The sequence below is a fragment of the Schistocerca piceifrons genome, chromosome 2 (assembly GCF_021461385.2).
Source record: "Schistocerca piceifrons isolate TAMUIC-IGC-003096 chromosome 2, iqSchPice1.1, whole genome shotgun sequence".
In the NCBI taxonomy this organism is placed as follows: domain Eukaryota; kingdom Metazoa; phylum Arthropoda; class Insecta; order Orthoptera; family Acrididae; genus Schistocerca; species Schistocerca piceifrons.
In genome coordinates this window covers 650,232,202-650,254,845 of record NC_060139.1, presented here as the reverse complement: position 1 = coordinate 650,254,845, position 22,644 = coordinate 650,232,202, and positions in this window count along the sequence as shown.

The following is a 22,644-nucleotide window of genomic DNA, read 5'->3' as shown; positions in this document are numbered from 1 at the left end:
ATGGAGAGGCAAACCTAGTATCATTACCCAAATCAGCAATTAGACGTAGAGCTAATGTTCCTGAATACAAGCGCTTCAGGAGCTCCATGACGCGTAATTTCAAATTCAAGTTCTGATTAATAAGCACATCCAGGAATTTAGAACAATGAGTTTTACATATAATTTTTCTCAAGTGTGGCGTTCTTATTGATGCTCATATATCTTGGCTTGTACAGAACTGAATGAACGGTGTTTTTTTTTGTAATTTAAGTAATAGAGCATTTACCGAGAGCGAACCAATACTACTTTTCAATAATTCATTTATGGCTCTTTGTGTTGTACAGCTCTATTGGAATTAATTATGATGCTTGCATTGTCAACAAACTGCTTTATGAATGTAACATGAAAAGTCATTTATATGCACTGAGGTGGTGACTGTCATGGGATAGTGACATGCACGTATACATATGGCTGTAGTATCGCGTAGACCAAGTATACATGGGCAGTATATTGGCGAAGCTGTCATTTGTACTCACCTGGTTTATGTGAAAATGTCTCCGACGTGATTGTGGTCGCACGACGCGAATTAACAGAATTAACGCGGAACGGTAGTTGGAGCTAGGCGCAAGGGACATTCCATTTCGGAAATCGTTAGGGAATTTACCATTCCGAGACCTACAGTGCCAGTTGTATGCCGAGAATATCAAATTTTAGGCATTACATTTCATCACGGACGACGCTCTGGCGGACGGCTTTCACTTAACGAGCGAGAGTAGCGGCGTTTGCGTAGAATTTTCAGTGCTAACAGACAAGCAACACTGCGTGAAATAACCGCAGAAATCAATGTGGGACGTACGACGAACGTATCCGTTAGGTCAGTGCGGCGAAATTTGGCGTTGATAGGATATGGCAGCAGACGACCGACGCGGGTGCCTTTGCTAACAGCACGAGATCGCCTGCAGCGCCTCTCCTGGGCTCATGATCATATCGGTTGGACTCTAGACGACTGGAAAACCTTGGTCTGGCCAGATGAGTCCGATTTCAGTTGGTAAGAGCTGAGGGTAGGGATCGAGTGTGGCGCAGACCCCACAAAGCCATGGACCCAAGCTGTGGACAAGTTACTGTGCATACTGATGGTGGCTCCATGACGGTGTGTGTGCTGTATTTACAAGGAATTGACCATTTGAAGCGATCACTAACTGAAAATGGTTATGTTCGGCTACCTGGAGACAATTTGCAGCCATTTATGGACGTCATGATTCCAGTCACCGATCTTACGTCAATGCGGCGCAGTTGTTCACGATTGGTATGAAGTACTTTATGGACAGTTCGCGCGAATGATTTGGCCGGCCAGATCGCCCAGCATGAATCCCACTGGACATTTATGGGACATAATCTAGACGTCAGTTCGCGCACGAAGTCCTGCGCCGGCAGCAGTTTCGCAATTACTAACGGCTGTAGAGGCAACACAGCTCACTATTTCTGCAGGGAACTTGTATCCTTGCTACGTCGAGCTTCTACACTACGCCGGGCAAAAGGAGGTCTGGAACGATATTAGGTGGTATCCCAAACCTCACACCTCAGTGTATATCAATAACAGGAGCGGTTCCAGAAGTGAATCTATGGACTGCTAGTGGTTGTTTGTCCCCATTCAGAAGGAGATTCATCATAAGAGTTGCATCAGTTATCTACGATGAGTCTTTGGGTCCTATCAGTTAAATATGAAGTTAATCGCCTGCTCATCGTACAGGGTGGAGCAGAGGAAACGCATGTTTTTCACTACTGAATGACTGGTACACGGTCTGATAAAAATAATAAAAACAAGCATTAAGTGATAGACTTTTTAATGTAGTTTTGAAATATACATACTTTTATTAGGTTCGAAAAATAATGTCTTGGAGATAATGTGCTTCTTGCTGGATACAAATTTGGATCATCTCCCGAAAGCTACGCATGTTTCTCTCCAACATTTCATTCGGCACAGCTTCAATTTCCTGACGAATGGAATTCTTTACGTCATTGATTGTGCGGGCTTGTTCATGTAGACTTTTGATTTCAAATATCCCCACAAAAGGAAGTCGCATATCGACAAATCCAGTAAACATCACCATATCTCGAAATAACGTGTCCTGGGAACATTTGTCGAACCACTTCCATGGATGCTTTCGCCATGTGAGCTGTGGCACCGTATTGCGGTAACCATATTTCTCTCATGTTCACTGGACGCCTTTCAAGTTCTGGACGAAGAAAGTTGTTTAACACTTTATTCAAAAACTAGGGTCCAACAATCCCCATCTTTGAAATGCAGCACCACACTGTTACTTTTTAACAGTGGAGACGTCTTTGGCGTAATTCATGTCAGTTCTTCCGCGCCCAATACCGATAATTTTGAACACTGACGTAACTGTCTACATGAAAATGTACTTCATAACTCATGAAGACTGTAGTATCTGCATCTTCCGTAAAAATTTCGTCCATTACTCGACACAACTCTCTGTGCTGCGCAGAATCCCCTTCACTAAGCTGCTGGACGATCATTATCTTGTACAGGTGAAACTTAAGATCATCATGTAAAATGCGATGAAGTGAACGACGTGACATACCCAGCGCTACAGACTGTCGTTTAGCTGATCGTTTCGGACTAGCAAGAACTGCCGTTCTCACTCGGTCTACATTTTCCGGAGTACGAACTGAACGGAGAAGACCAAGTGGTTTCCTTTTCACCACAGATCCAGCACTTCTAAATGCTGCAACCCATCGGAGTACAGTATTTCGATTAGGCACTGCACCCCCACGTATAACTCTAAAATTTTGACGGGAAAGACGTTGCACTGTGACTACGGAATCATTGTTTCTGAACTACTGCCCGATAACGAACACATGATGCTCTACGCTCCAACGCTCCATAGCGACTGAAACTGCATTGTATGGGCAGTCTGCCAACATTCATTCAAAGTCAATACCCCCTCCCGTCGCCGCGTACTAGCAGTTAAAAAACATCGTTCCCTATACTAACCCTGTACATCGAAAGTCAACCACTTTAAACTTCTTCAAAAGAATGTCTCAAATAAAATTTCTGCTTCTAAAATATCACATCAAATCTAATCAAGTCACATAGTGACGATTTTCATACTGACCAAAATTGTATCTTGAACTGTGTTGTATCTTTTTGTAGTTTTGTGGCTTTACCCGATTAGCAATACAAAATAAACCTAAACATCTTGGCCTTTGTGCGACTACTTCACCAGGCCATTATGTGGTTTCTTGGTAATTATTTGACACCTGAAGATTGAGCTTTCGGTCTTTAATGCGTACAAGCGAATAAAGATTCTAAAATACCGATAGTTGATGGGCTTGCTGCTTCTCTAAGGTGAACAGACTGATACTTGAGAGAGACTTGCAGTGGCGGCCCGAATCAAGCCAGTCAGAAGAGCAATGACAGAAAAATTATAAAATACGCATTTTTCGTTGACTTCGAGAGTCATTTGGAGCCAATGTGGAGTAGTAAAATAAACATATTAGTCTTGTTCCATTTTTGTTGTTCCATTTGGACTTGAACCTGTCAACCACGTATCCCCTAGTGTATCGTGACACATTACTGCCTTTATTGCCAGCGACATATTTCTCAAAATGGTATTTGAGTTTAATATTATTTGACCAGGGCTCAAATGTAAAAAGCGCTCTTTGTAGTGGAATTCTTTCCAATAAACTGAAATCTGCAATTTGTGCAGAAAACCCGAAGCGTAATTTGAAAAGCCTTATTGTTGATGCGTAACAACAAGCAGAGTCCTCACAGGATACGGGGGCCGACGCTCAGTGACCAAATTTCGTCAAAAGCGCTGGGCGAGTTCATTCGTTTGTTCAGAGGGGGAAAGGGGGGGGGGGGGGGCTGCAGAGTTTGCCACCTTTCGGCCGATAGGCGATGACAGACTCGAGGCGCACGCCATGGAATTTTTATCAAACGATTTTACGGAAATTATTCCATAAGAAAATTCATTTTTGCGCTACTTATAGCTTTTTATGTCATGTTCATGATGATGTGACCATCATGTCGGTAATGATAATAGTTATTGCGATGTTTACGTGGAAGTAAGACTCTGTGAGGAATTCTAAAAAGTTTGCAATGAAAAATAAGGGTCGCTATGACTTTGCGTGTGATAAATATTACATAATACCTTGCTGCCTATGACATTTAGGTAACACATCGAATTTATCTCATGGTATGTGTTCAAGTCTCAAACTGCCACCTGATTCGAGAAAATTTATCTGATGTAGCACACTCATTTGCGGTCGCGCCGCGCCAGAGATTTAACCAGAATGAAATATTTACTATGTTCCTCGTATTTCATAAACGATTTTAGATACTGAAAAGAGATTTTGGCAAATGAAAGCACGCAAAGAGGAGACTATTTTGCCATATGTTTATTAATTATATACCGTGTTATTCCACTAACTACAGAATTAAATTTTTAAGGTCCATCGATAGCTGGTGAAAGGATAAATACTATGAGTTTGGGAACAACATCTTTATTTTGTAGCGAGGATGTGCTTCCTCATAAAGTACTGACGCTACTTTTCCTCAGTACCTCACCTAATAAACAGATGTTTCACAGTTCTCTCACAGTCATGTCTGCACAACATTTGAGTAAGGTGACTTTCGTGAACTCCGCTGTGTTTTGGGAAAAAAAGGCAAATTATAATGTGGCAACAAGAGAAACATGTGGGTTTTACTCAAAATTCGCCACTCACGAAGTGTCTCTGAAAGTTACAAATGATTAACAAGACAAGCAAAAATAAATCGCTGCATTTTCAGCGGAATTATTTTTAGATACGAACGAAGGCAGAGATGACAGGTCTTTTTGAATGGTCACCATGCAAGTGTGGATGTGGAGGGGCTCCTCTTAATATTTACAAAAAAATGTGAGCTTCAGTTTAGAACAGCACTTCCCCTCCAGTGCTCGGCATTTCCCCTACAGCCCCTCCCCTTAAGCCCCACTGCTACCTGTCTCCCCATGCGTGCCCTGCCATTGTCGACTGTGCATCGCCGACCACAATATTTTTCGTGAACACTAGCTGCACACTGCCAGCTAAACTGTCTATTATCTTAAAAAAAAAAAAAAAAAAAAACAGATCAGTAACGCAATAAAATATTACGATGCGCTCGCTTTTAAATAAAGATTTTTTTCTGCTCCCTTCTTGTCGTTAAGTAAATGTATGAAGTTACCATTGTTGTTATTCGACGAAAGAATTCCTTGAAAACAATAATAATACAATTTGTGCACTTCTATAAAATTTCATAGGACTCTTTAGTTCCCTTCTAGAAAAGCGTTCTCCAGTAGTAGCTCGGTGGGAAAAACAAAACTAGCTGGAAAATATTTATGAGATAGACGGGGGCTTGATCATTGTTAATGAGCAGGTAAAGTGCCCACTGCAGAAAATTCTGGAAACCGTGACTTCGATGGACGAATCACTTGCTATCGCACATTTGCCCTTGGGCATCTCCCAGATGCTCCGTATCGAATACATTATTGCGTCGCTGCGTCTGAGTAAGGAGAGTTAAGTGAGCAGTTTGAACGCAACATAAAATGGTGTTCGATTGAAGTTTTCCTGGCGTATTTCCAAATTGAACAGTTCTCGGGTATCCGACCGGGTAGCATCGTAATTTCTCCACAATATTTCGGCAGACGTACGCGCTGCCATCTTCAGGTGGTTCCTGACGAATGCTGTGCTGTTCCTCTCGGCGCCCTATATATACTAGCCGTTATCCCCTCCACCGTTCCTCTCCTGGTGTCTTTGGTGCGGCCGGCTCGGCGGCTACTGGAGGTGGTGGGGGAAGCGGCGCCTGGGTCTGAACTGGGGTCTGTAGTCTCCCTGCTGCCGCCGTCGGGGCGGTCCTCGATCTCTGGGACCGCATCTTTCTCCCTAGGCTGAGTGCAGGGTTCCAAGCCGGACTTAGTTGAAGGCCACTGTCTTTATAAATTAGATCGTCGTGCCGGCCGGAGTGGCCGTGCGGTTCTAGGCACTACAGTCTGGAGCCGAGCGACCGCTGTGGTCGCAGGTTCGAATCCTGCCTCGGGCATGGATGTGTGTGATGTTCTTAGGTTAGTTAGGTTTAATTAGTTCTAAGTTCTAGGCGACTGATAACCTCAGAAGTTAAGTCGCATAGTGCTCAGAGCCAATTAGATCGTCCTGTAGTCGGATTTCGATGGCCTCTTTAGTAACGCAGTCCCAGAACAGACAGATGGCGTCGCCATGGGGTGCCCGCTTTCACCGGTTGTAGCCAACTTTTTTTATGGAGAATTTCGAGGTGAAGGCGCTAGAACAAGCCAAACAAAAACCAACTTGTTTCTTCCGCTACGTGGATGACACGTTCGTTGTTTGGCCACATGGACGGGACAGCTTAAATGAATTTCTCGAACACCTCAACTCGCTGCACCCCAACATACAGTTCACGATGGAGGTGGAGCAGGATGGTGCCCTACCATTCCTTGACGTCCTGGTGAAACAGAAACCTGACGGCAAACTGGGACACGGTGTATGCAGAAAACCTACACACACCGATTTGTACCTAAATGCCTTCAGTTGCCACCTTAACTCCCAGCGTGAAGGCGTTTTGCGCACACTTGTTCACAGGGCACGATCGATCTGCGATCAGGAGAGCCTTCCAGAAGAACTGCAGCACCTCGAGACAACATTTCGGAAAAATGGGTACAACCAGAAGGAAATAAGACACTCACTAAGACAGACGGCGCCAATAGAACAAGAAGAAGAAACAGAAGAGGGAGAAAGATGCGGTCCCAGAGATCAGGGAGACTGCAGACCCCAGTTCAGACCCAGGCGCCGCTTCCCCCACCGCCTCCAGTAGCCGCCGCGAGGGCCGCACCAGGAGAGGAACAGTGGAGGGGGTAACGGCTAGTATATATAGGACGCCGAGAGGACAAAGCCATCCTCGCGCAAGACTGTAAACCATCAAACATACGTCACGCTTACAGACTGCACTCAGAGTGGCTCAGCCTTGGTTGGAGAAATGGCGTGTTAGAGTAAACGTCGACAAGTGCGAAGCCGTTCTGTTCACTAGAAGACCGAAGCAACTGCACAAACACAGATACTGCAGACCAATAACTCTACATGCGCGCCCAATACGTTTCGGTGAGAAAGTTAAATACCTCGGTGTCTGGCTAAATTACTCTGGGGGGGACCAACTACAACACATGGCCAACCAAGCTAGCGCAGGGCTCAAATAGCTCTACCCTATGCTCAACAGGCGTAGCACACTCAACAGAAGGATGTCGAGGTCCATGTACATGACACTTATTCGACCCCTGATGACGTACGCAGCTCCTGTCTGGGGGTACGCTGCGCCTACACGCCTGCGCCGTCTGCAGCTCATACAAAACAAAGTACTCAAAATCATAAGCAATGCTCCACGATACACACGCATCGCGGACCTTCACCGGGAATACCGACTTGGGACTCTCACGGAGGTAATCCACAAACTCACCGCAAGACTATACAGGAAACTCCAGACATTCGCAGAACCCATTTATTCTGAATCTGAGGAACTACGACCACAACCATAGATGGAAACATAAAAGACCAAAAGACATACTTATAAGGACCCAACATCTATGGCCAAGCACACGCAAACACAATGGTACAGGTAAGCCCCTGTTAATCAGACGCCATTACTGGATATCCAGCTGGAACACACTGCCGAATAACTGGCACCACGCAGGGAAGCCGTACCGTACACTGCATGCAGACAAGCTCCACACATCCCCCACACATTGAGATGATCTATGGCCGATCTCCCACTACTGTATAACGATCTTGATTGTTCCAGGAATGAAGCGGTTGCAGCAACTGGGATACATCGCTATCGCTTGCCACGGTAATGATGCACGATACCCATACTAAGAAATCCAACCTTGCATGAACTATCGCAGCTAGTAAGCCACTACTGCTCTTAGTACCCATCCCACTGTCGCAGAGGTTTTTTCCCCACAGCACGAGCCTTGGCAGTTTTCTCCCTCCGCTCTTCAAATGGACCGTGTGCATCCTGTGATGCACTTACTAGATAACTAACATGTTGACGGAGATGGCAGTACAACTTTTGGCCTGGTCACCACGTTGGTGAGGGCGTGGAGGGGCCCCATCTCTTTCTTATACACCCAGTCCATAAGATATGAGGCCGCGCGCGCAGCACATCATTAGTCAGGAACCACCTGAAGATGGCAGAGTGTACGTCTGCAGAAATATTGTGGAGAAATTACGACGCTACCCGGTCGGATACCCGAGAACTCTTCAAAATGGTGTTCACGGTAAAAGAGGGCATGTTCACTGTCACGTGTTGTGTGAAGCACAATTCGAGGAAAACATGTGCAGACATATTTTCACAAGAGCTTAAGACTGGAGGTGTTTTGGCAAATCCTCCAGCAAAGCCTGTAATGCACAACTTAGTGTCAAAATGGCGTGAAACGGGCTCTGTAGCGAATAAAAACCGGGACTTGCCAGAACGAACTCTGACACCACAAAACATTGCTCGAGTGAAGAGAAGCCTGGAAGTCTAAAGAAATCTCAACGCCGTTTATGTAATCAAGAGGGAATCTTACAAACGTACTGTTGTACATGAGTTAAAGCGTCCAGAACGACTATCGTACTTCTTGCTATACGAATCTAGCCTTAACGCAACGTATTGTAATGTTCTGCAGCCCAAACAGTATTCATTGTCGCCTCTGTGATTGGTAACATTTGTGTACATCGTTGCAGTTCTCGACGAGATGTTGTTGTCCTAGATAGCGCGCTAGAGATTTTACTCAGAATGGGGCTTTTCCTCCAAAAAGGGACAAGTAGGCACAGAATTACACAAAGAATTATCGGCTTCTCTGTCAGTTCTGCTTTTTGACGAATATATTATGCTTAATCTGCTGCGAGCTCTTGCGCACTTTCGTGGCGGTTGGGTTTAGCTAGCAGAACACAATAACAATAGATATATTTGCTTTCTGTGATGATAGCAAAGAAAGTCTGCGATATGCAAGACACAGTTCGTTTATATTCGTTTTTGTTTTAGCTCTTTCTCCGGTCTATTCAGTTAGGTTTTTTTTATTACTCTGTCCCTCAGAACTAACTCCGTCCACAAGCTCTGGCGAGCCCATCGGTACCGTCTGACCGCCGTGTCATCCTCCGCCACCGCAGTTATCGGATGTGGCGTGGGGTGAACACACAGCTGTCCCGGCCGTTGTTAGTTTTTGAGACCTGAAGCCACTACTAGTCGGGCACGGAGCTCCTCAGTTGGCCTCCCGTGGCTAAGTGCATCCCGTTCCAGTCCTCTCACGAAAGAAAAACAGAAAATCACTGGCAGTGTCGGGAATCGAACGCGGGTCGTCCGTCTGGCAGTCAACAACTCTGATGACTCGGCTCCGGAGGCGGATTGTCTCACAAGACGCTATCAGTTATTTTGCGCCGGTAGTTTTACATACGAGGTGTGCCTACATAATAACTGGACTGATGCTGTCACAGAATATGTACGAATGTGTCAAAGTTGAATGACCAATTGCTGTGGAGTGTGAAGCCTTCTCAGTCTAATGCGGCATCTCTGCTCTCTGTAGATAAATCAGTGTGGCCCTGGCCTTCGTTTGCTAAGAGCTGTTGTTTCGTCACAAAAATGATAAGTGTAATAACAGAGCAACGAGTTCTCTTGAAGTTTGGTGCAAAATCTTGAAATAGTGCTACTGAACTCTTTTACTGAAGACTTTTTATAAAGTACCGTAACCCCGGGGTATTCTTTGACCGCCGTGGTTACTTTGCTCACTCACACCCCAAAAGCCTTAACAGCTCTCTGCTGGCTCTTAGTTGGGTGTTTCGTATATACTGTTTGGTGGTAAAGTCCCATCAATGTATGCTAAATGGCGCCCTGTAGTGCGGATTCTCTTGCACAGCAGTTGGTGAACCCGTTGCGACCTATAATTGTATACGAAAAAATGTGTTAAAATATGTTGTGAAAAATGCACCGATATCACTTAGGCCTACTGCAAAGCGATCGGTGTTTTGAAGTATATCATGCATGTTACTCGATTCACTCTCAAAACAGACAACTGATTAGTTTTTTGTTCTGCCACTATATTACTATTTTTGGGATGATTTCCATGATTTCTCTGTTTTGGGGTTACTTTGAGCACTGGTCATTGTTATCCCAGGATTACAGCTACAGAATTTGTTAAACGTTGTTGATGCCAATGACAGTGTGGAAGTAAGGAATACATGCATTAACCATCAGTATACAGACGAAGACACATCTTTAGTTGTTCGTGTGCTGCAACTAAGAAAAACAAATGTCAGTCATACATTGCTCAGACTGCAAGCAATGATTCAGGTTCAACAGAGAATTTCAAATATCTTCGGAAACAAGGAATGAAATTTGTTTTGCCACAAATGCCACATATTGTCTCTGTAAATGAAGAACAGATAAGTTCTAACTGCAATGAATGTTTTGAAACGACGATTTAAGTCTAAAATGGAGGTATTATACTCAGCTAAATTTGGAGCTATGCATGTGGTACTCCTCCTTAATACCTTTCATTATATTTATAATTTTAATGATGGATCACATCCATTTATATACCGTCCTGGGTTTTTTTCTTTTATGAGTCTTAATAAATGATTATATGATATCTCTTAAGAAAACTTTACATCAACGTATGTAAGTTTCATTGTGTTTTTGAAACATTGACTATAAATGGAATGGTAGCTGACAACTGTGATGGAAGAATAGACCGAACAATGTATCCCCAAATCCATGGTAATTTTGACCAGCTACATTTTTTTCCATTACTTCCTCTGCATTTTAGAAAATGCATTGTACTACCTTTCATACTAGCCCCTATGATCATTGACATAAATATCGCGGAAAATAAAAAACATTCATGATAATCATATTTGAATCCGAAAATCGATCAAAGTATGTCCGGTTTACGGTATTTGAGTTTTCGATGGCCAAGAAGACGTTGAAGATCAATCACGCCTGGTTGAAAATATCGTAAAAGCAGGTAATCTGATTCTATATCACCGTCGGTTGAATATTCGATCGATTACTGAAATGGTGAAACTTGACAAAAATGAGTAAGGCAAGTTACATAACCAATTTAGTAACATGAGAAACGTGTGTGCGAAACTGGTGTCGAAAATTCTGACGATCGAACAAAAAGAAGCTTATGAATATGTTTGTACTGGCACTTTTAATACCACTGCCAATGATCCTAATTTCTTGGAAAGAGTGATACCATGAGAAGAGTTTTGGTTTTTCAGTTATGATCCAGAAACTAAACGCCAGTCCATTTATTGGAAGGGACCACCTTCACCGAGAGCGAGAAAAGCTCCAATGAGGAAAGAAGATTCAAAGCGATGATGATTTTTTTAATATATTCATGGAATTGTGTGCGTTCACTGGGATCCTGAAGTTCGAATTATTAATCAGCATTACTACCTTGAGATTCTTGGTTACCCCCGTAAGAAAATAAGAAAAAAAAGCTACCTTAATTGTGGAAGAACAAGTCATGAGTTCTGCTTCAAGACCTTGCATCGCCTCATAGCGCGTTGTCGGTTAAGAGGTTTCTAGCAAAGTATAGCAGTCCAGTATTAGACCACCCACCTTATTCACCTGACATGGCACATGTGACTTTTATTTGTTACTCGAGGTCTAATCTGCATTAAAAGGGATAAGATTTCAATCCGTTGAAGCAGTGAAAGAAAAACGGCCACACGTCATCAAGGAGCTCATACAGGACGACTTACAGCCCTGTTTCCATCAGTGGAAAATTCGCATGGAGCGTTGTATGGATAGAGGTGGTGGTTAGTGTTTAACGTCTCGTCGACAACGAGGTCATTAGAGACGGAGCGCAAGCTCGGGTTAGGGAAGGATTGGGAAGGAAATCGGCCGTGCCCTTTCAAAGGAACCATCCCGGCATTTGCCTGAAACGATTTAGGGAAATCACGGAAAACCTAAATCAGGATGGCTGGAGACGGGATTGAACCGTCGTCCTTCCGAATGCGAGTCCAGTGTGCTAACCACTGCGCCACCTCGCTCGGTGTATGGATAGAGGAGCGGAGTATATCAGGAGTGGCAATACTAAATATGTACGTTTTGAAGTAAAATGTTTTACAGCAATTTTCCCATTGTTTTATAGTCACACCTCGTATGTACGATATCTAGAGGTGATTATCTCTGCCCTGATAGTGGTAACCTACACTCTGACACCAAACTCTAAAAGCACTTTACAGTATTCCTAAGAAATTCTAAGAAGCAGGTCTGGTCATCTTGCAGCGGCTTGTCTGTGTCTACACCTACACTAAGCAAGGTAGCTTATGGCTGTCGCAAATCCGTATCACTAAACGACTAATCCTGTGCACGGTCACCGTATCCCAATTGCTGGTTGGCTATCTGATGGCTTCCAAGGGCAACAAAAATTTGATTTTCAATATTGCACATAATTATTGACCGAATTTAAAAAATTTAAAATGCTGTCATAATGTACTCTTTTAGAGGCATGATAGACTGGCGGAAAAAATGCAACTCCACAAAGGAGTTGTACGACATAAACGAAAGTTAATAGGTGGATTATTACATCTGAAAGATTATGTCTATTCAGATTTAACACCAGTGACGTAAGAGCGGCAGTATGGGGATACAAATCAGGTCTGCTTTAAATGCAAGCTGTAATGGTCGTGAGCGTTAGTTACCATTGAGAATGTAATTGGTAAGTTGATGTTAGTCAAGAATGTCTTTCAGGCAACAAAGACGGCATTATCAACACCTCACTGAGTTTAAACGAGATCGTGTAATAGGGCTACGAGAAGCTGGGTGATCCTTTTGCAGTATTGCAGAAAGACTTGGCACGAATGTAGCCACCGTATGTGATTGCTGGCAGTTGTGGTCACGAGAACGTACGGTCGCAAGAAGAGAGAGCTCCGCATTTACACTTGGCACCACCGAGAGGGAAGACCATTTTGTTCGGCGTATGGCTCTGGCACATCGTGCTGCATCTGAGGCAGCAATTTGAGTAGCAAAAAAAATGGTTCAAATGGCTCTGAGCACTATGGGACTTAACATCTGAGGTCATCAGTCCCCTAGAACTTAGAACTACTTAAACCTAACTAACCTAAGGACATCACACACATCCATGCCCGAGGCAGGATTCCAACCTGCGACCGTAGCGGTCGCACGGTTCCAGACTGAAGCGCCTAGAACCGCTCGGCCACAGCGGCCGGCTAATTTGAGTAGCAGTTGGCACAACGAACTGTTACAAACGGTTACTTAAGCACAGCTCCGCGCCAGACGCCCTGTAGCTTGCATTCCACTAGCCCAAATCACCGCCATTTACGACTTCTGTGAGGTCAAGCAAGAGTTCATTGGAGGATATAGTGGAGGGCTGTTGCGTGTTCTGCTGAAATCTGATTCTGCCTCGGTGCCTGTGATGGCGTGTGTTGGTTAGAAGGAGGCCAGTTGAGGGCCTGCAACCAACCTGTCAGCCAGGACGCACACCGCTAGTTACGGATCTCAGTTGCAATTTCGTTTGATAGAAGGAGTACTCTCGTGGTTATCCCACGCACCCTGACTGTAAATGTGTACGTCAGTCTAGTGATTCGACTTGTGCAGCCATTCGTTAACCGCATTCCAGGGGATCTTTTCCAACAGAATAACGTTCTGCCATATATCGCCGTTGTAACGCAGTATACTCTACGGGGTGTCGACATGTTGCCTTGGCCTGCTCGATCACCAGCTCTGCCTCCAGTCGAGCACACATGGGACATCATCGGGCGACAACTCCAGCGTCAACCATAAACAGCATTTGCCGTCCCCGTATAGACCGACCGCCGGCCGGAGTGGCCGTGCGGTTCTAGGCGCTTCAGTTTGGAACCGCGTGACCGCTACGGTCGCAGGTTCGAATCCTGCCTCGGGCATGGATGTGTGTGATGTCCTTAGGTTAGTTACGTTTAAGTAGTTCTCAGTTCTGGGCGACTGATGACCTCAGATGTTAAGTCCCACAGTGCTCAGAGCCATTTGAACCATTTTTTATAGACCGACCAAGTACAACAGGCATGAAATTTTATCCCACAAACTGACATACGGCAGCTGTACAATACAATACATGCACGTTTGCTTGCTTGCATTGAACTCTTTGGCGGATACATCGTTTATTAATGTAAGAGTACTTCACATTTGCAATGGCTTATCTCGTGCTTACATTAACCCGTGATCTTGCAATGGTAATCAAGTGAATATGTTACTACTACTACTACTACTACTACTTCTACTACTACTACGTGATCAGGCCCAGTGGACCGCACTCATCTACAAGTTTCCTCCTCCACTGTATTCTGTCCATTGCTGCTATCCGCCATCCGTTCACATCCATTGACACTTGGTTTAAATCTTCATGGAGTCCATCTCTCCAACGCTTCTTGGGTCTCCCTGGCGGTTTCTTTCCTGTAGGTGTGAAATCCAGGAGCTTCCGAGGCCATCTGTGATCCTCCATCCGGGCCACATGACCGGCCCACTGCATTCGTTTGGCTTTGACAGTTCCTGCTATGTTGGGCTGCTGGTATAGTTCCTCAAGCTCTTGGTTGTATCTGATCCTCCATTCCCCTGCATCTGCATCCAGAACCTGACCGAAGATCTTCCGAAGCACTTTCCTCTCAAAATCAAGGAGCTTATGGAAGTCCTGTTTCCGGATACTCCATGTCTCACAGCCATATAGAACAACAGGCTGGATCAGGGTTTTGTACAGTCGAATCTTGAACTGTCTGGAGAGATATCTGGAGCGAAGCAGTTGTGCTAAGCTGTGGTAAGATCGGTTTCCTGCTTCTATTCTGGCATTAATCTCTGCTTCACATGACGAGTTCTCAGTAAAAAGTGCCCCTAGGTATTTGAATTCTTGCACTCTCTTGTAGGACTTTTCCCCAACCTGCAGTGATTGTAGATTATCGGCAGTCTGACAATGACCACGTGTCATAACGAGGTACTGTGTCTTGGCTTCGTTTATGTTTAGCTCAAATTTGCTGGCAGCCTCCTGTAGTGCTTTGGTCATTTGCTCCAACTCCTCTTCCGACCTAGAGAGTAAACAGATGTCGTCTGCATAGGCTAAGTATGCCAGTCTCTTTCTTTCCATTTTTTGGTGTTGCGATTTTTTTCGACAGTGTATTAATTTAAGGACTTAACACAGTAAGTCAAGTATTGCAGTCAAAAAGTGGGTATATGTTTTGAGGCAGTGTAACTCAAGCCGTGCAAATTACTCAGACTATAGACATCCAGCATTGGAGAATGAGAGGGCTCAACGAAGTCGAACGAATTTTACAGATAATTTCAAAACATTTAGAAAGTTTATCTCGATAACAACCCCCACAAATTAACCAAAAGGAAAAAGTTTATCGCTCACTGCATTTTCGCTGTTCATGCAGTAAAACTTCAACATCAGGTATGGCGTTTAAATTTATTACGTCTTCTCTAATACCTCTATGCGCAATAATTTTGCACACAGTATCGACATATATCACTGTGTGTACCTGCAAAATTATGTCACTGTACGACACATAGTTCAGGAGATATGACGTCATGAACACTGAGATGTGTCAAAAACTAATTTTTGCTTGAAATCGAGTGCATATTACCCGGACTAATTCAGTATTTGACAACAATAGCACTTATCGACAACCAACAAACTTAAAACATAATTTCGAACCTTTTCGAAACCTTTTCTCACTTATATGCTTACCTTGAAATATCTAACACATTGTTTCAACTATAAAGTAACCAGTAGCTAGAAGCTGTTTTTATATATGGGACTTCGATTCTTCAATGCATATAAAGTTTTCTTGTGTAACCTAAACAGTCATTATGACAGAACTGATAAGTTACTCTACTATAAGAGGCGTAGGAAAGAAATGATAAATGAAGCTACTATTTGCGCATCGTTTCTCAAGGCCAGCGTCGTCGATCCAGCTTATAGTGTTCGTCTAGCCTATCTGCATCTGTGGTTAGGTAGTTTTTTTTTGTTTTTTTTTTTACTAATTATCACTTTGAGAACGCTTTCTCTCGCAATCAGTTTTACAGTGTGAGTATTCTTAATGTTACATTTACTGTTTAAGAGTTAACAAATTTGTGTTGTATGTAGACCACTACAGCCGTCAGCACCAACAACCACAACGCAGGTGTTTTTAGTTTCAGAAGAACTCTCTGGTTGATGGATTACCAAGTTGCGCATTCAACTGCGTAAGGTTGCGTACAACAGTTAATTTGATTTGAAATTTTTGTTTCCTTGTATCTTAGTTTTGTCGTTCTTTCTGTTTGAACAGATCATCTCATGATGACTTAGTAAAACACCCAAACCTGTCATGATGCCACTTGTGTGACCTGAGGTTTAAATATGCTGTTAAAAAAATTATGCCAGAATAACATAGACGCTAACAGATCGTACACCCACATAGTGTTTAAATTCGTTTTATTTGTCACATTCAGAATACGTGACGTTCTAGCGATCGTAACTTAAGGATGCTTGCACGTCTGTATTGTTATTTATTGGCATAAAATGTATCACCCCTTCGGACGTTCTGGCTTTCGAGGACTATCCGGAACGTAAGGTCCGTTCGGTAGCGAAATTGAAACCACAGTGAAAGTCAAAAATGTTTTATTTCCAACAGTTTGTTACACCTTCCAGCTAATTCTCTACATAATCGCCGCTCAGACTTAAGACATTTGTCATAGCGTTTTACTAACTTTCCAGTAACCTAGATTTAGAACGCATCCGCCTGTGCTTTCTACCATTTCTCTACGCTGGTCTGCAACTCATTGTTTGTGCCAAACTTTTGTCTTCATAGCCAGCGGTTCATGAGTGCAGACATGGACACCATAGGGAGCCAAGTCCGGGCTGTAAGGCGGGTGATCAAACACTTCCCATCGAAACCGCTGTAGGGGCGTCCTCAGTGGCCCTGCAGTGTGCGGCCGTGAATTGTCATGAAGAAGGAAATGCATGGCAGGCACGGTATTTGGGGTCGCATGAAATCAGGCGAAATCTCGGTGTGGGCACCCATCACCCATACTTGGCGGGAGACACTATTGTTCTAGGCATATTTACGTGTTCTCTGTGTGCTCAGAAGTGAAAAGAACGACACGATCCGATCGACAAGCGTACTAGAGATACTGCCCAACACATCGGTGCAAAGCTTCATCGGATTTTCACTGTCGTTTCTATTTCACAACGTATCGGACCTTACTTTCCGAACAGCCCTCGTAATTTAGTTGCAGTCTTTCAGAGAATTACGCAGGCGTTGAAGCGCCATGTAGCTGCAATATGCGGAACCTTTGCCTGTCAGCTCAGACGCAGCGAATTCAGTGACCGTAGCTTACGCCCACTGTTAGCACTGTGCGTCATCCGAATAAATGCCGCGCTGGTGACCGCACGAAACGCTTCGTCACTCTCCGCGCTACCAGGAAGATATGTGCTGCGACGTCTGTGCCCTTATCTTGTTGTTGCGTCCGTAATATTTGGTAATTATTGTTTTCTTCATTTGCACGGATAACTAGAGGAAGGCACCTGCTGTCTTGTGGCAAGAGGTAACGCCGTCGTATTCAGGTCTATAAAACACTCTTTTCCTGTTCTCGCTGCTGCTCACGGCATTACGTTGACAGTATCCCTGTGTCTGATAATAATGTCCGCATAGTACTACAAACGTAAAGCTGGCTGAAACCAGAAGTCTTGAAATTTTAAATTAGGATTTAGGTATATATCGCAAAGATATGTAGGACGCCCGTTAGTAGAATGTTAATATAGCAATAAACATACACAAAAACAATTTTGGGAAAATAATCCACTCTCTTCCAAGGTTGGATACTGGTTTATGTATGTTGATGATGTGTTGTGCATATGGACAGGATCTACCAGACAACTTCAAAAATGCCTCAAGCAAATAAATTCGCCGCGCGGGATTAGCCGAGCGGTCTATGGGCGCTGCAGTCATGGACTGTGCGGCTGCTCCCGGCGGAGGTTCGAGTCCTCCCTCGGGCATGGGTGTCTGTGTGTTTGCCCTTAGGATAATTTAGGTTAAGTAGTGTGTAAGCTTAGGGACTGATGACCTTAGCAGTTAAGTCCCATAAGATTTCACACACATTTGAACAACAAATAAATTCTAAGCACAACAACATAAAATTCACAATGGAATTTGGAGGTAATTGCGTAAATTATTTAAATATAACAGTATACGCCAGTGACTATATCCCTAATTTCAAAATTCATAGGAAACCTACCATTACAGATGTTGTAATCCTGCTAATTCTCAACATGCAGTGATTAATAAAATACTGCCTTTCATTCAATGATACATCGCCTAAGATCCATCACCTTGAGTGAAGACGACTTCCAAGTTGAATTAAACACAATGAAACAAATAGCTGCAAACAATGGATACCCTCCTACCTTGATAGACTCCATAAGACACAAAAAGCAGAAACAGGTGTACTCTCTTCTTTACCCTGTTCTCTACCCACCACTATTAAATGATCCACAGTCCTATAGTTAGGATATGTCTCACTGCATATAGGCGGAAAGCTTAAACCCATGGACGTAAAAACATCATTTTATGTACACAACACAGTTGTACATTTTTCGCCGGCCGCTGTGACCGAGTGGTTCTAGGCGCTTCAGTCCGGAACCACGCGGCTGCTACAGTCCCAGGCTCGAATCCTGCCTCGGGCATGGATGTGTGTGATGTCCTTAGGTTAGTTAGGTTTAAGTAGTTCTAAGTCTAGGGGAATGATGACCTCAGATGTTAAGTCCCATAGTGCTCAGAACCATTTGAACCGTTTGTACACTTTTTTCCCGTTGGCAACGACTGCACTCGAGCTTTGGAAAAGACTGAAACGTGTAAAATCACTTGTAATTGTGGCAAATTCTATATTGGCCAGCTGTAGCCATGTAGGGCAATGTACACCCGATTGATGGAACACCACAGAAGCTGGAAACTTAGAATAGGAGGTTCTACTTTTGAAGACAACCTGCTTAAAGAAGGCCATAGCTGGAAGGTGAAACATGAAGTATTACATCACGTCCATAAAGGAAGGAAGATGAAATAATGGAAATTAATAAACCTATGTTCGTCAGTCCGAGCTTAGTACTGAATGATTAGAACATTGTTATCTTACTCACCACCTCTAACTGCAGACTCTGCTCATAATCACATCCAGACCATGTTGTACGTTACCCTTCTTACTCACATGTCCCATTTCCCTTTGTTTCAGTTACTTCATTTCTCTTGCTGCGTTAAAAAGTCTTACTTCCAATAAACACAGCTGCTTCACTTACCTACTTAATCTCACTAGTATGTCTTATCTGTTTGTAATTTACATTGTTTTATTTAGCAGCACAAGTTTATTGTTCAGTTTATTTTCTTCTATGAACAACTATTGGACTTCGTATATGGTCCATTATTTAATGAGTCACATATTTTATCGTAGGTAAACAATATTACATCACATTTACACTGAATTAATCCCTTTTGTTTTATCCCTTAATCCAACGTTCACATTTTTCATCCCTGGAAATGGAGATACGTTGTAGATGCACTAGTTTAAAGTCACTGATCCAACAAAATTTCACTGCACCACATACTTACCTGATGATGGCGTAAGAGTCGAAAACCGGTTTAAGAAATATTGTACATTATTACACCAGTGTTGTATGTGTTGTTATTCATAGCAAATCATCCGATGACAAACTTCCTATTGGCTTCTGTCTCGGGTTCTTCAGCCGACGTTCATCTATTGATTTTACTGATGTTTCGCCAGCACGAGTGCCTGGCATTGTCAGAGCTGCACCCTCCATTGCCGGTGATGAACTGGAGCCGAGCTCGCGGCCGCAGACTATATGTACCTAGCGCGCCAACGTCCGAGGGATTCTCCGCGGTCATTTCCGGTGCGGTTCTCCTCTTGCTACCTGCGACGGTCGTTCGCTGCAACACGGAAGCCAGGATCCGTTTACCTTAAGGCTTTCCTCTTTCTTATTGAAACTGTTCGCGTGTTTTTGTATTTCTACAGCTTCTCTGGACAAGCGGTTGTGATAGTGCTTCTCTACAGCCAGAGCTTCCGTGTCGGCGAATTTTATTACGTGGTCGGTCTCACTCAGTGCGTGCTCTGCCACAGCCGATTTCTCCACCGGCCCCAACCTGCAATGGCGCTCATGTTCATTGATCCTGGTGTTGATTGATCGTCCAGTCATTCGAATCCTGGCTTCCCGTACTGCAGCGAACGACCGTCGCAGGTAGCAAGAGGAGAACCGCACCGGAAATGACCGCGGAGAAGCCCTCGGATGTTGGGGCGTCAGGTACATACAGTCTGCGGCCGCGAGCTCGGCGCCGTTCACCACCGGCAATGGAGGATGAAGCTTTGACAATGCCAGCCACTCGTGCTGGCGAAACGTCAGTAAAATTATCAGATAAACGTCGGCCGAAGAACCCGAGACAGAAGCCAATAGGAAGTTTGTCAACAAGTGGCCACGAAAGTCTTAACAATTTTGTAAATCATACGATAATACACTGAAGCGCCAAAGAAATTGGTACAGGCATGCATATTCAAATACAGAGTTATCTAAACAGGCAGAATACGGCGCTGTGGTCGGCAACGCCTATATAAGACAGGAAGTTTCTAGCGAAGTTGTTATATTGGTTACTGCTGCTACACTGGCATTTTATCAAGATTTAAGTGAGTTTGAACGTGGTGTTATAGTCGGCGCATGAGCGATGGGACACAGCATCTGCGAGGCAGCGATGAAGTCGGAATTTTCCCGTACGACAATTTCACGAGTGTACCGTGAATATCAAGAATCCGATAAAACATCAAATCTCCGAAAAGGCTGCAGCTGGAAAAAGATCCTGCAAGAACGGGACCAACGATGACTGAGGAGAATCGTTCAACTTGACAGAAGTGCAACCCTTCTGCAAATTGCTGCAGATTTCAATGCTGGGCCATCAACAAGTGCCAACGGGCGAATCATTCAAAGAAACATCATCGATGTGGGGTTTCGGAGCCGAAGGCCCACTTATGTACCCTTGATGACTGCACGACATATGCTTTACGCCTTGCCTGTCGCCTCAACAACGACGTTGCGACTGTTGCTGGTTGGAAACATGTTGCCTGATCGGACGAGTCTCGTTTGAAGTTGTATCGAGCGAATGGACGTGTACGTGTATGGAGACAACCTCATGAATCCATGGACTCTGCATGTCAGCAGAGGGCTGTTCAAGCTGGTGGAGGCTGTGTAATGGTGTGAGGCATGTGCAGTTGGAGTGATATGGCACTCCTGACACATCTGACTGACAAGTGACACGTACGTGAGCATCCTGTCTGATCACCTGCGTCCATTCGTGTCGATTGTGCATTCCGAGGGACTTGGGCAATTCCACCAGGACAATCTGACATCCCACACGTCCAGAATTGCTACAGAGTGGCTCCAGGAACACTCTTCCGAGTTTAAACACTTTCGCTGGCCACTAAACTCCCCAGACGTGAACATTATTGGGCATATCTGGGATGCCTTGCAACGTGCTGTTCAGTATAGATCTCCATCCCCTCGTAATGTGACGGATTTATGGACATCCCTGCGGGAATCATGGTGTCACTTCCCTCCAGCGCTATTTCAGACATTAGTCGAGTCCATGCACGTCGTGTTGCGGCGCTTCTGCGTGCTCGCGGGGACCCTAACAATATTAGGCGGGTGTACCAGCTTCTTTGGCTCTTCAGTGAATACGGAGAGATACTTAGATATTCCACATGCGGAATAACATGGGTTAAGATAAATGTCAAAGGTCGATCAAATACAGTAATTGGGAGCTTTTATAGGCATCCTGCCTCACGAATATTAGTGGTGTAACATTTAGGGAAAAGCGTGGGGTAGCCGCGTGGTCTAAGGCGCCTTGTCACGGTCCGCGCGGCTCCCCCCGTCGGAGGTTCGAGTTCTCCCTCGGGCATGGGTGTGTGTATCGTCCTTAGCGTAAGTTAGATTAAGTAGTGTGTAAGCTTAGGGACCGATGACCTCAGCAGTTTGGTCCCATAAGATCTTACCACAAATTTCCAAATTTAGGGAAAACCTTGGAGTAGGCTGTGTGTGAATTTCATGATCATGTTATAGAGACAGAGGGAAATTTCAGCTTACCAGTTATAGACTGAGAAACTCAACGGGTTATGGTGGCTAGTAGCGACAGGGAATCGTGAGAAGTTATCCGAAAATTAAGTTAAGCAATTAACCAGTGAATCGACACGTAAGGGTAACATCTTATATCTCTTGGATACAACGAGTTACGAACTTCTCGATTCATTTAACCTAGAACTGGGAATCAGCCACAATAACGCCATTATAACATCAAGAACTACTGAAATGATGAAGAATGTAAAGAAAGGCAGTAAAACATGTTGCTGCTTAGTAAGTCCTGCAAGAAACAGAACTCAGATTAACTGAGCAGACAACTCCAAACACGCATTTCTGCGGCTACAGAGGTTCAATATAAATGGACGAAGTTCAAGAGTATTGTACAATATGCCTTAGACAGATACGTGCAGAGCAAAATGTGGTTCAATAGACATGTTAGAAAGCTCGTCCTAGAACAGAGTTTTAAAGCATATTTTGG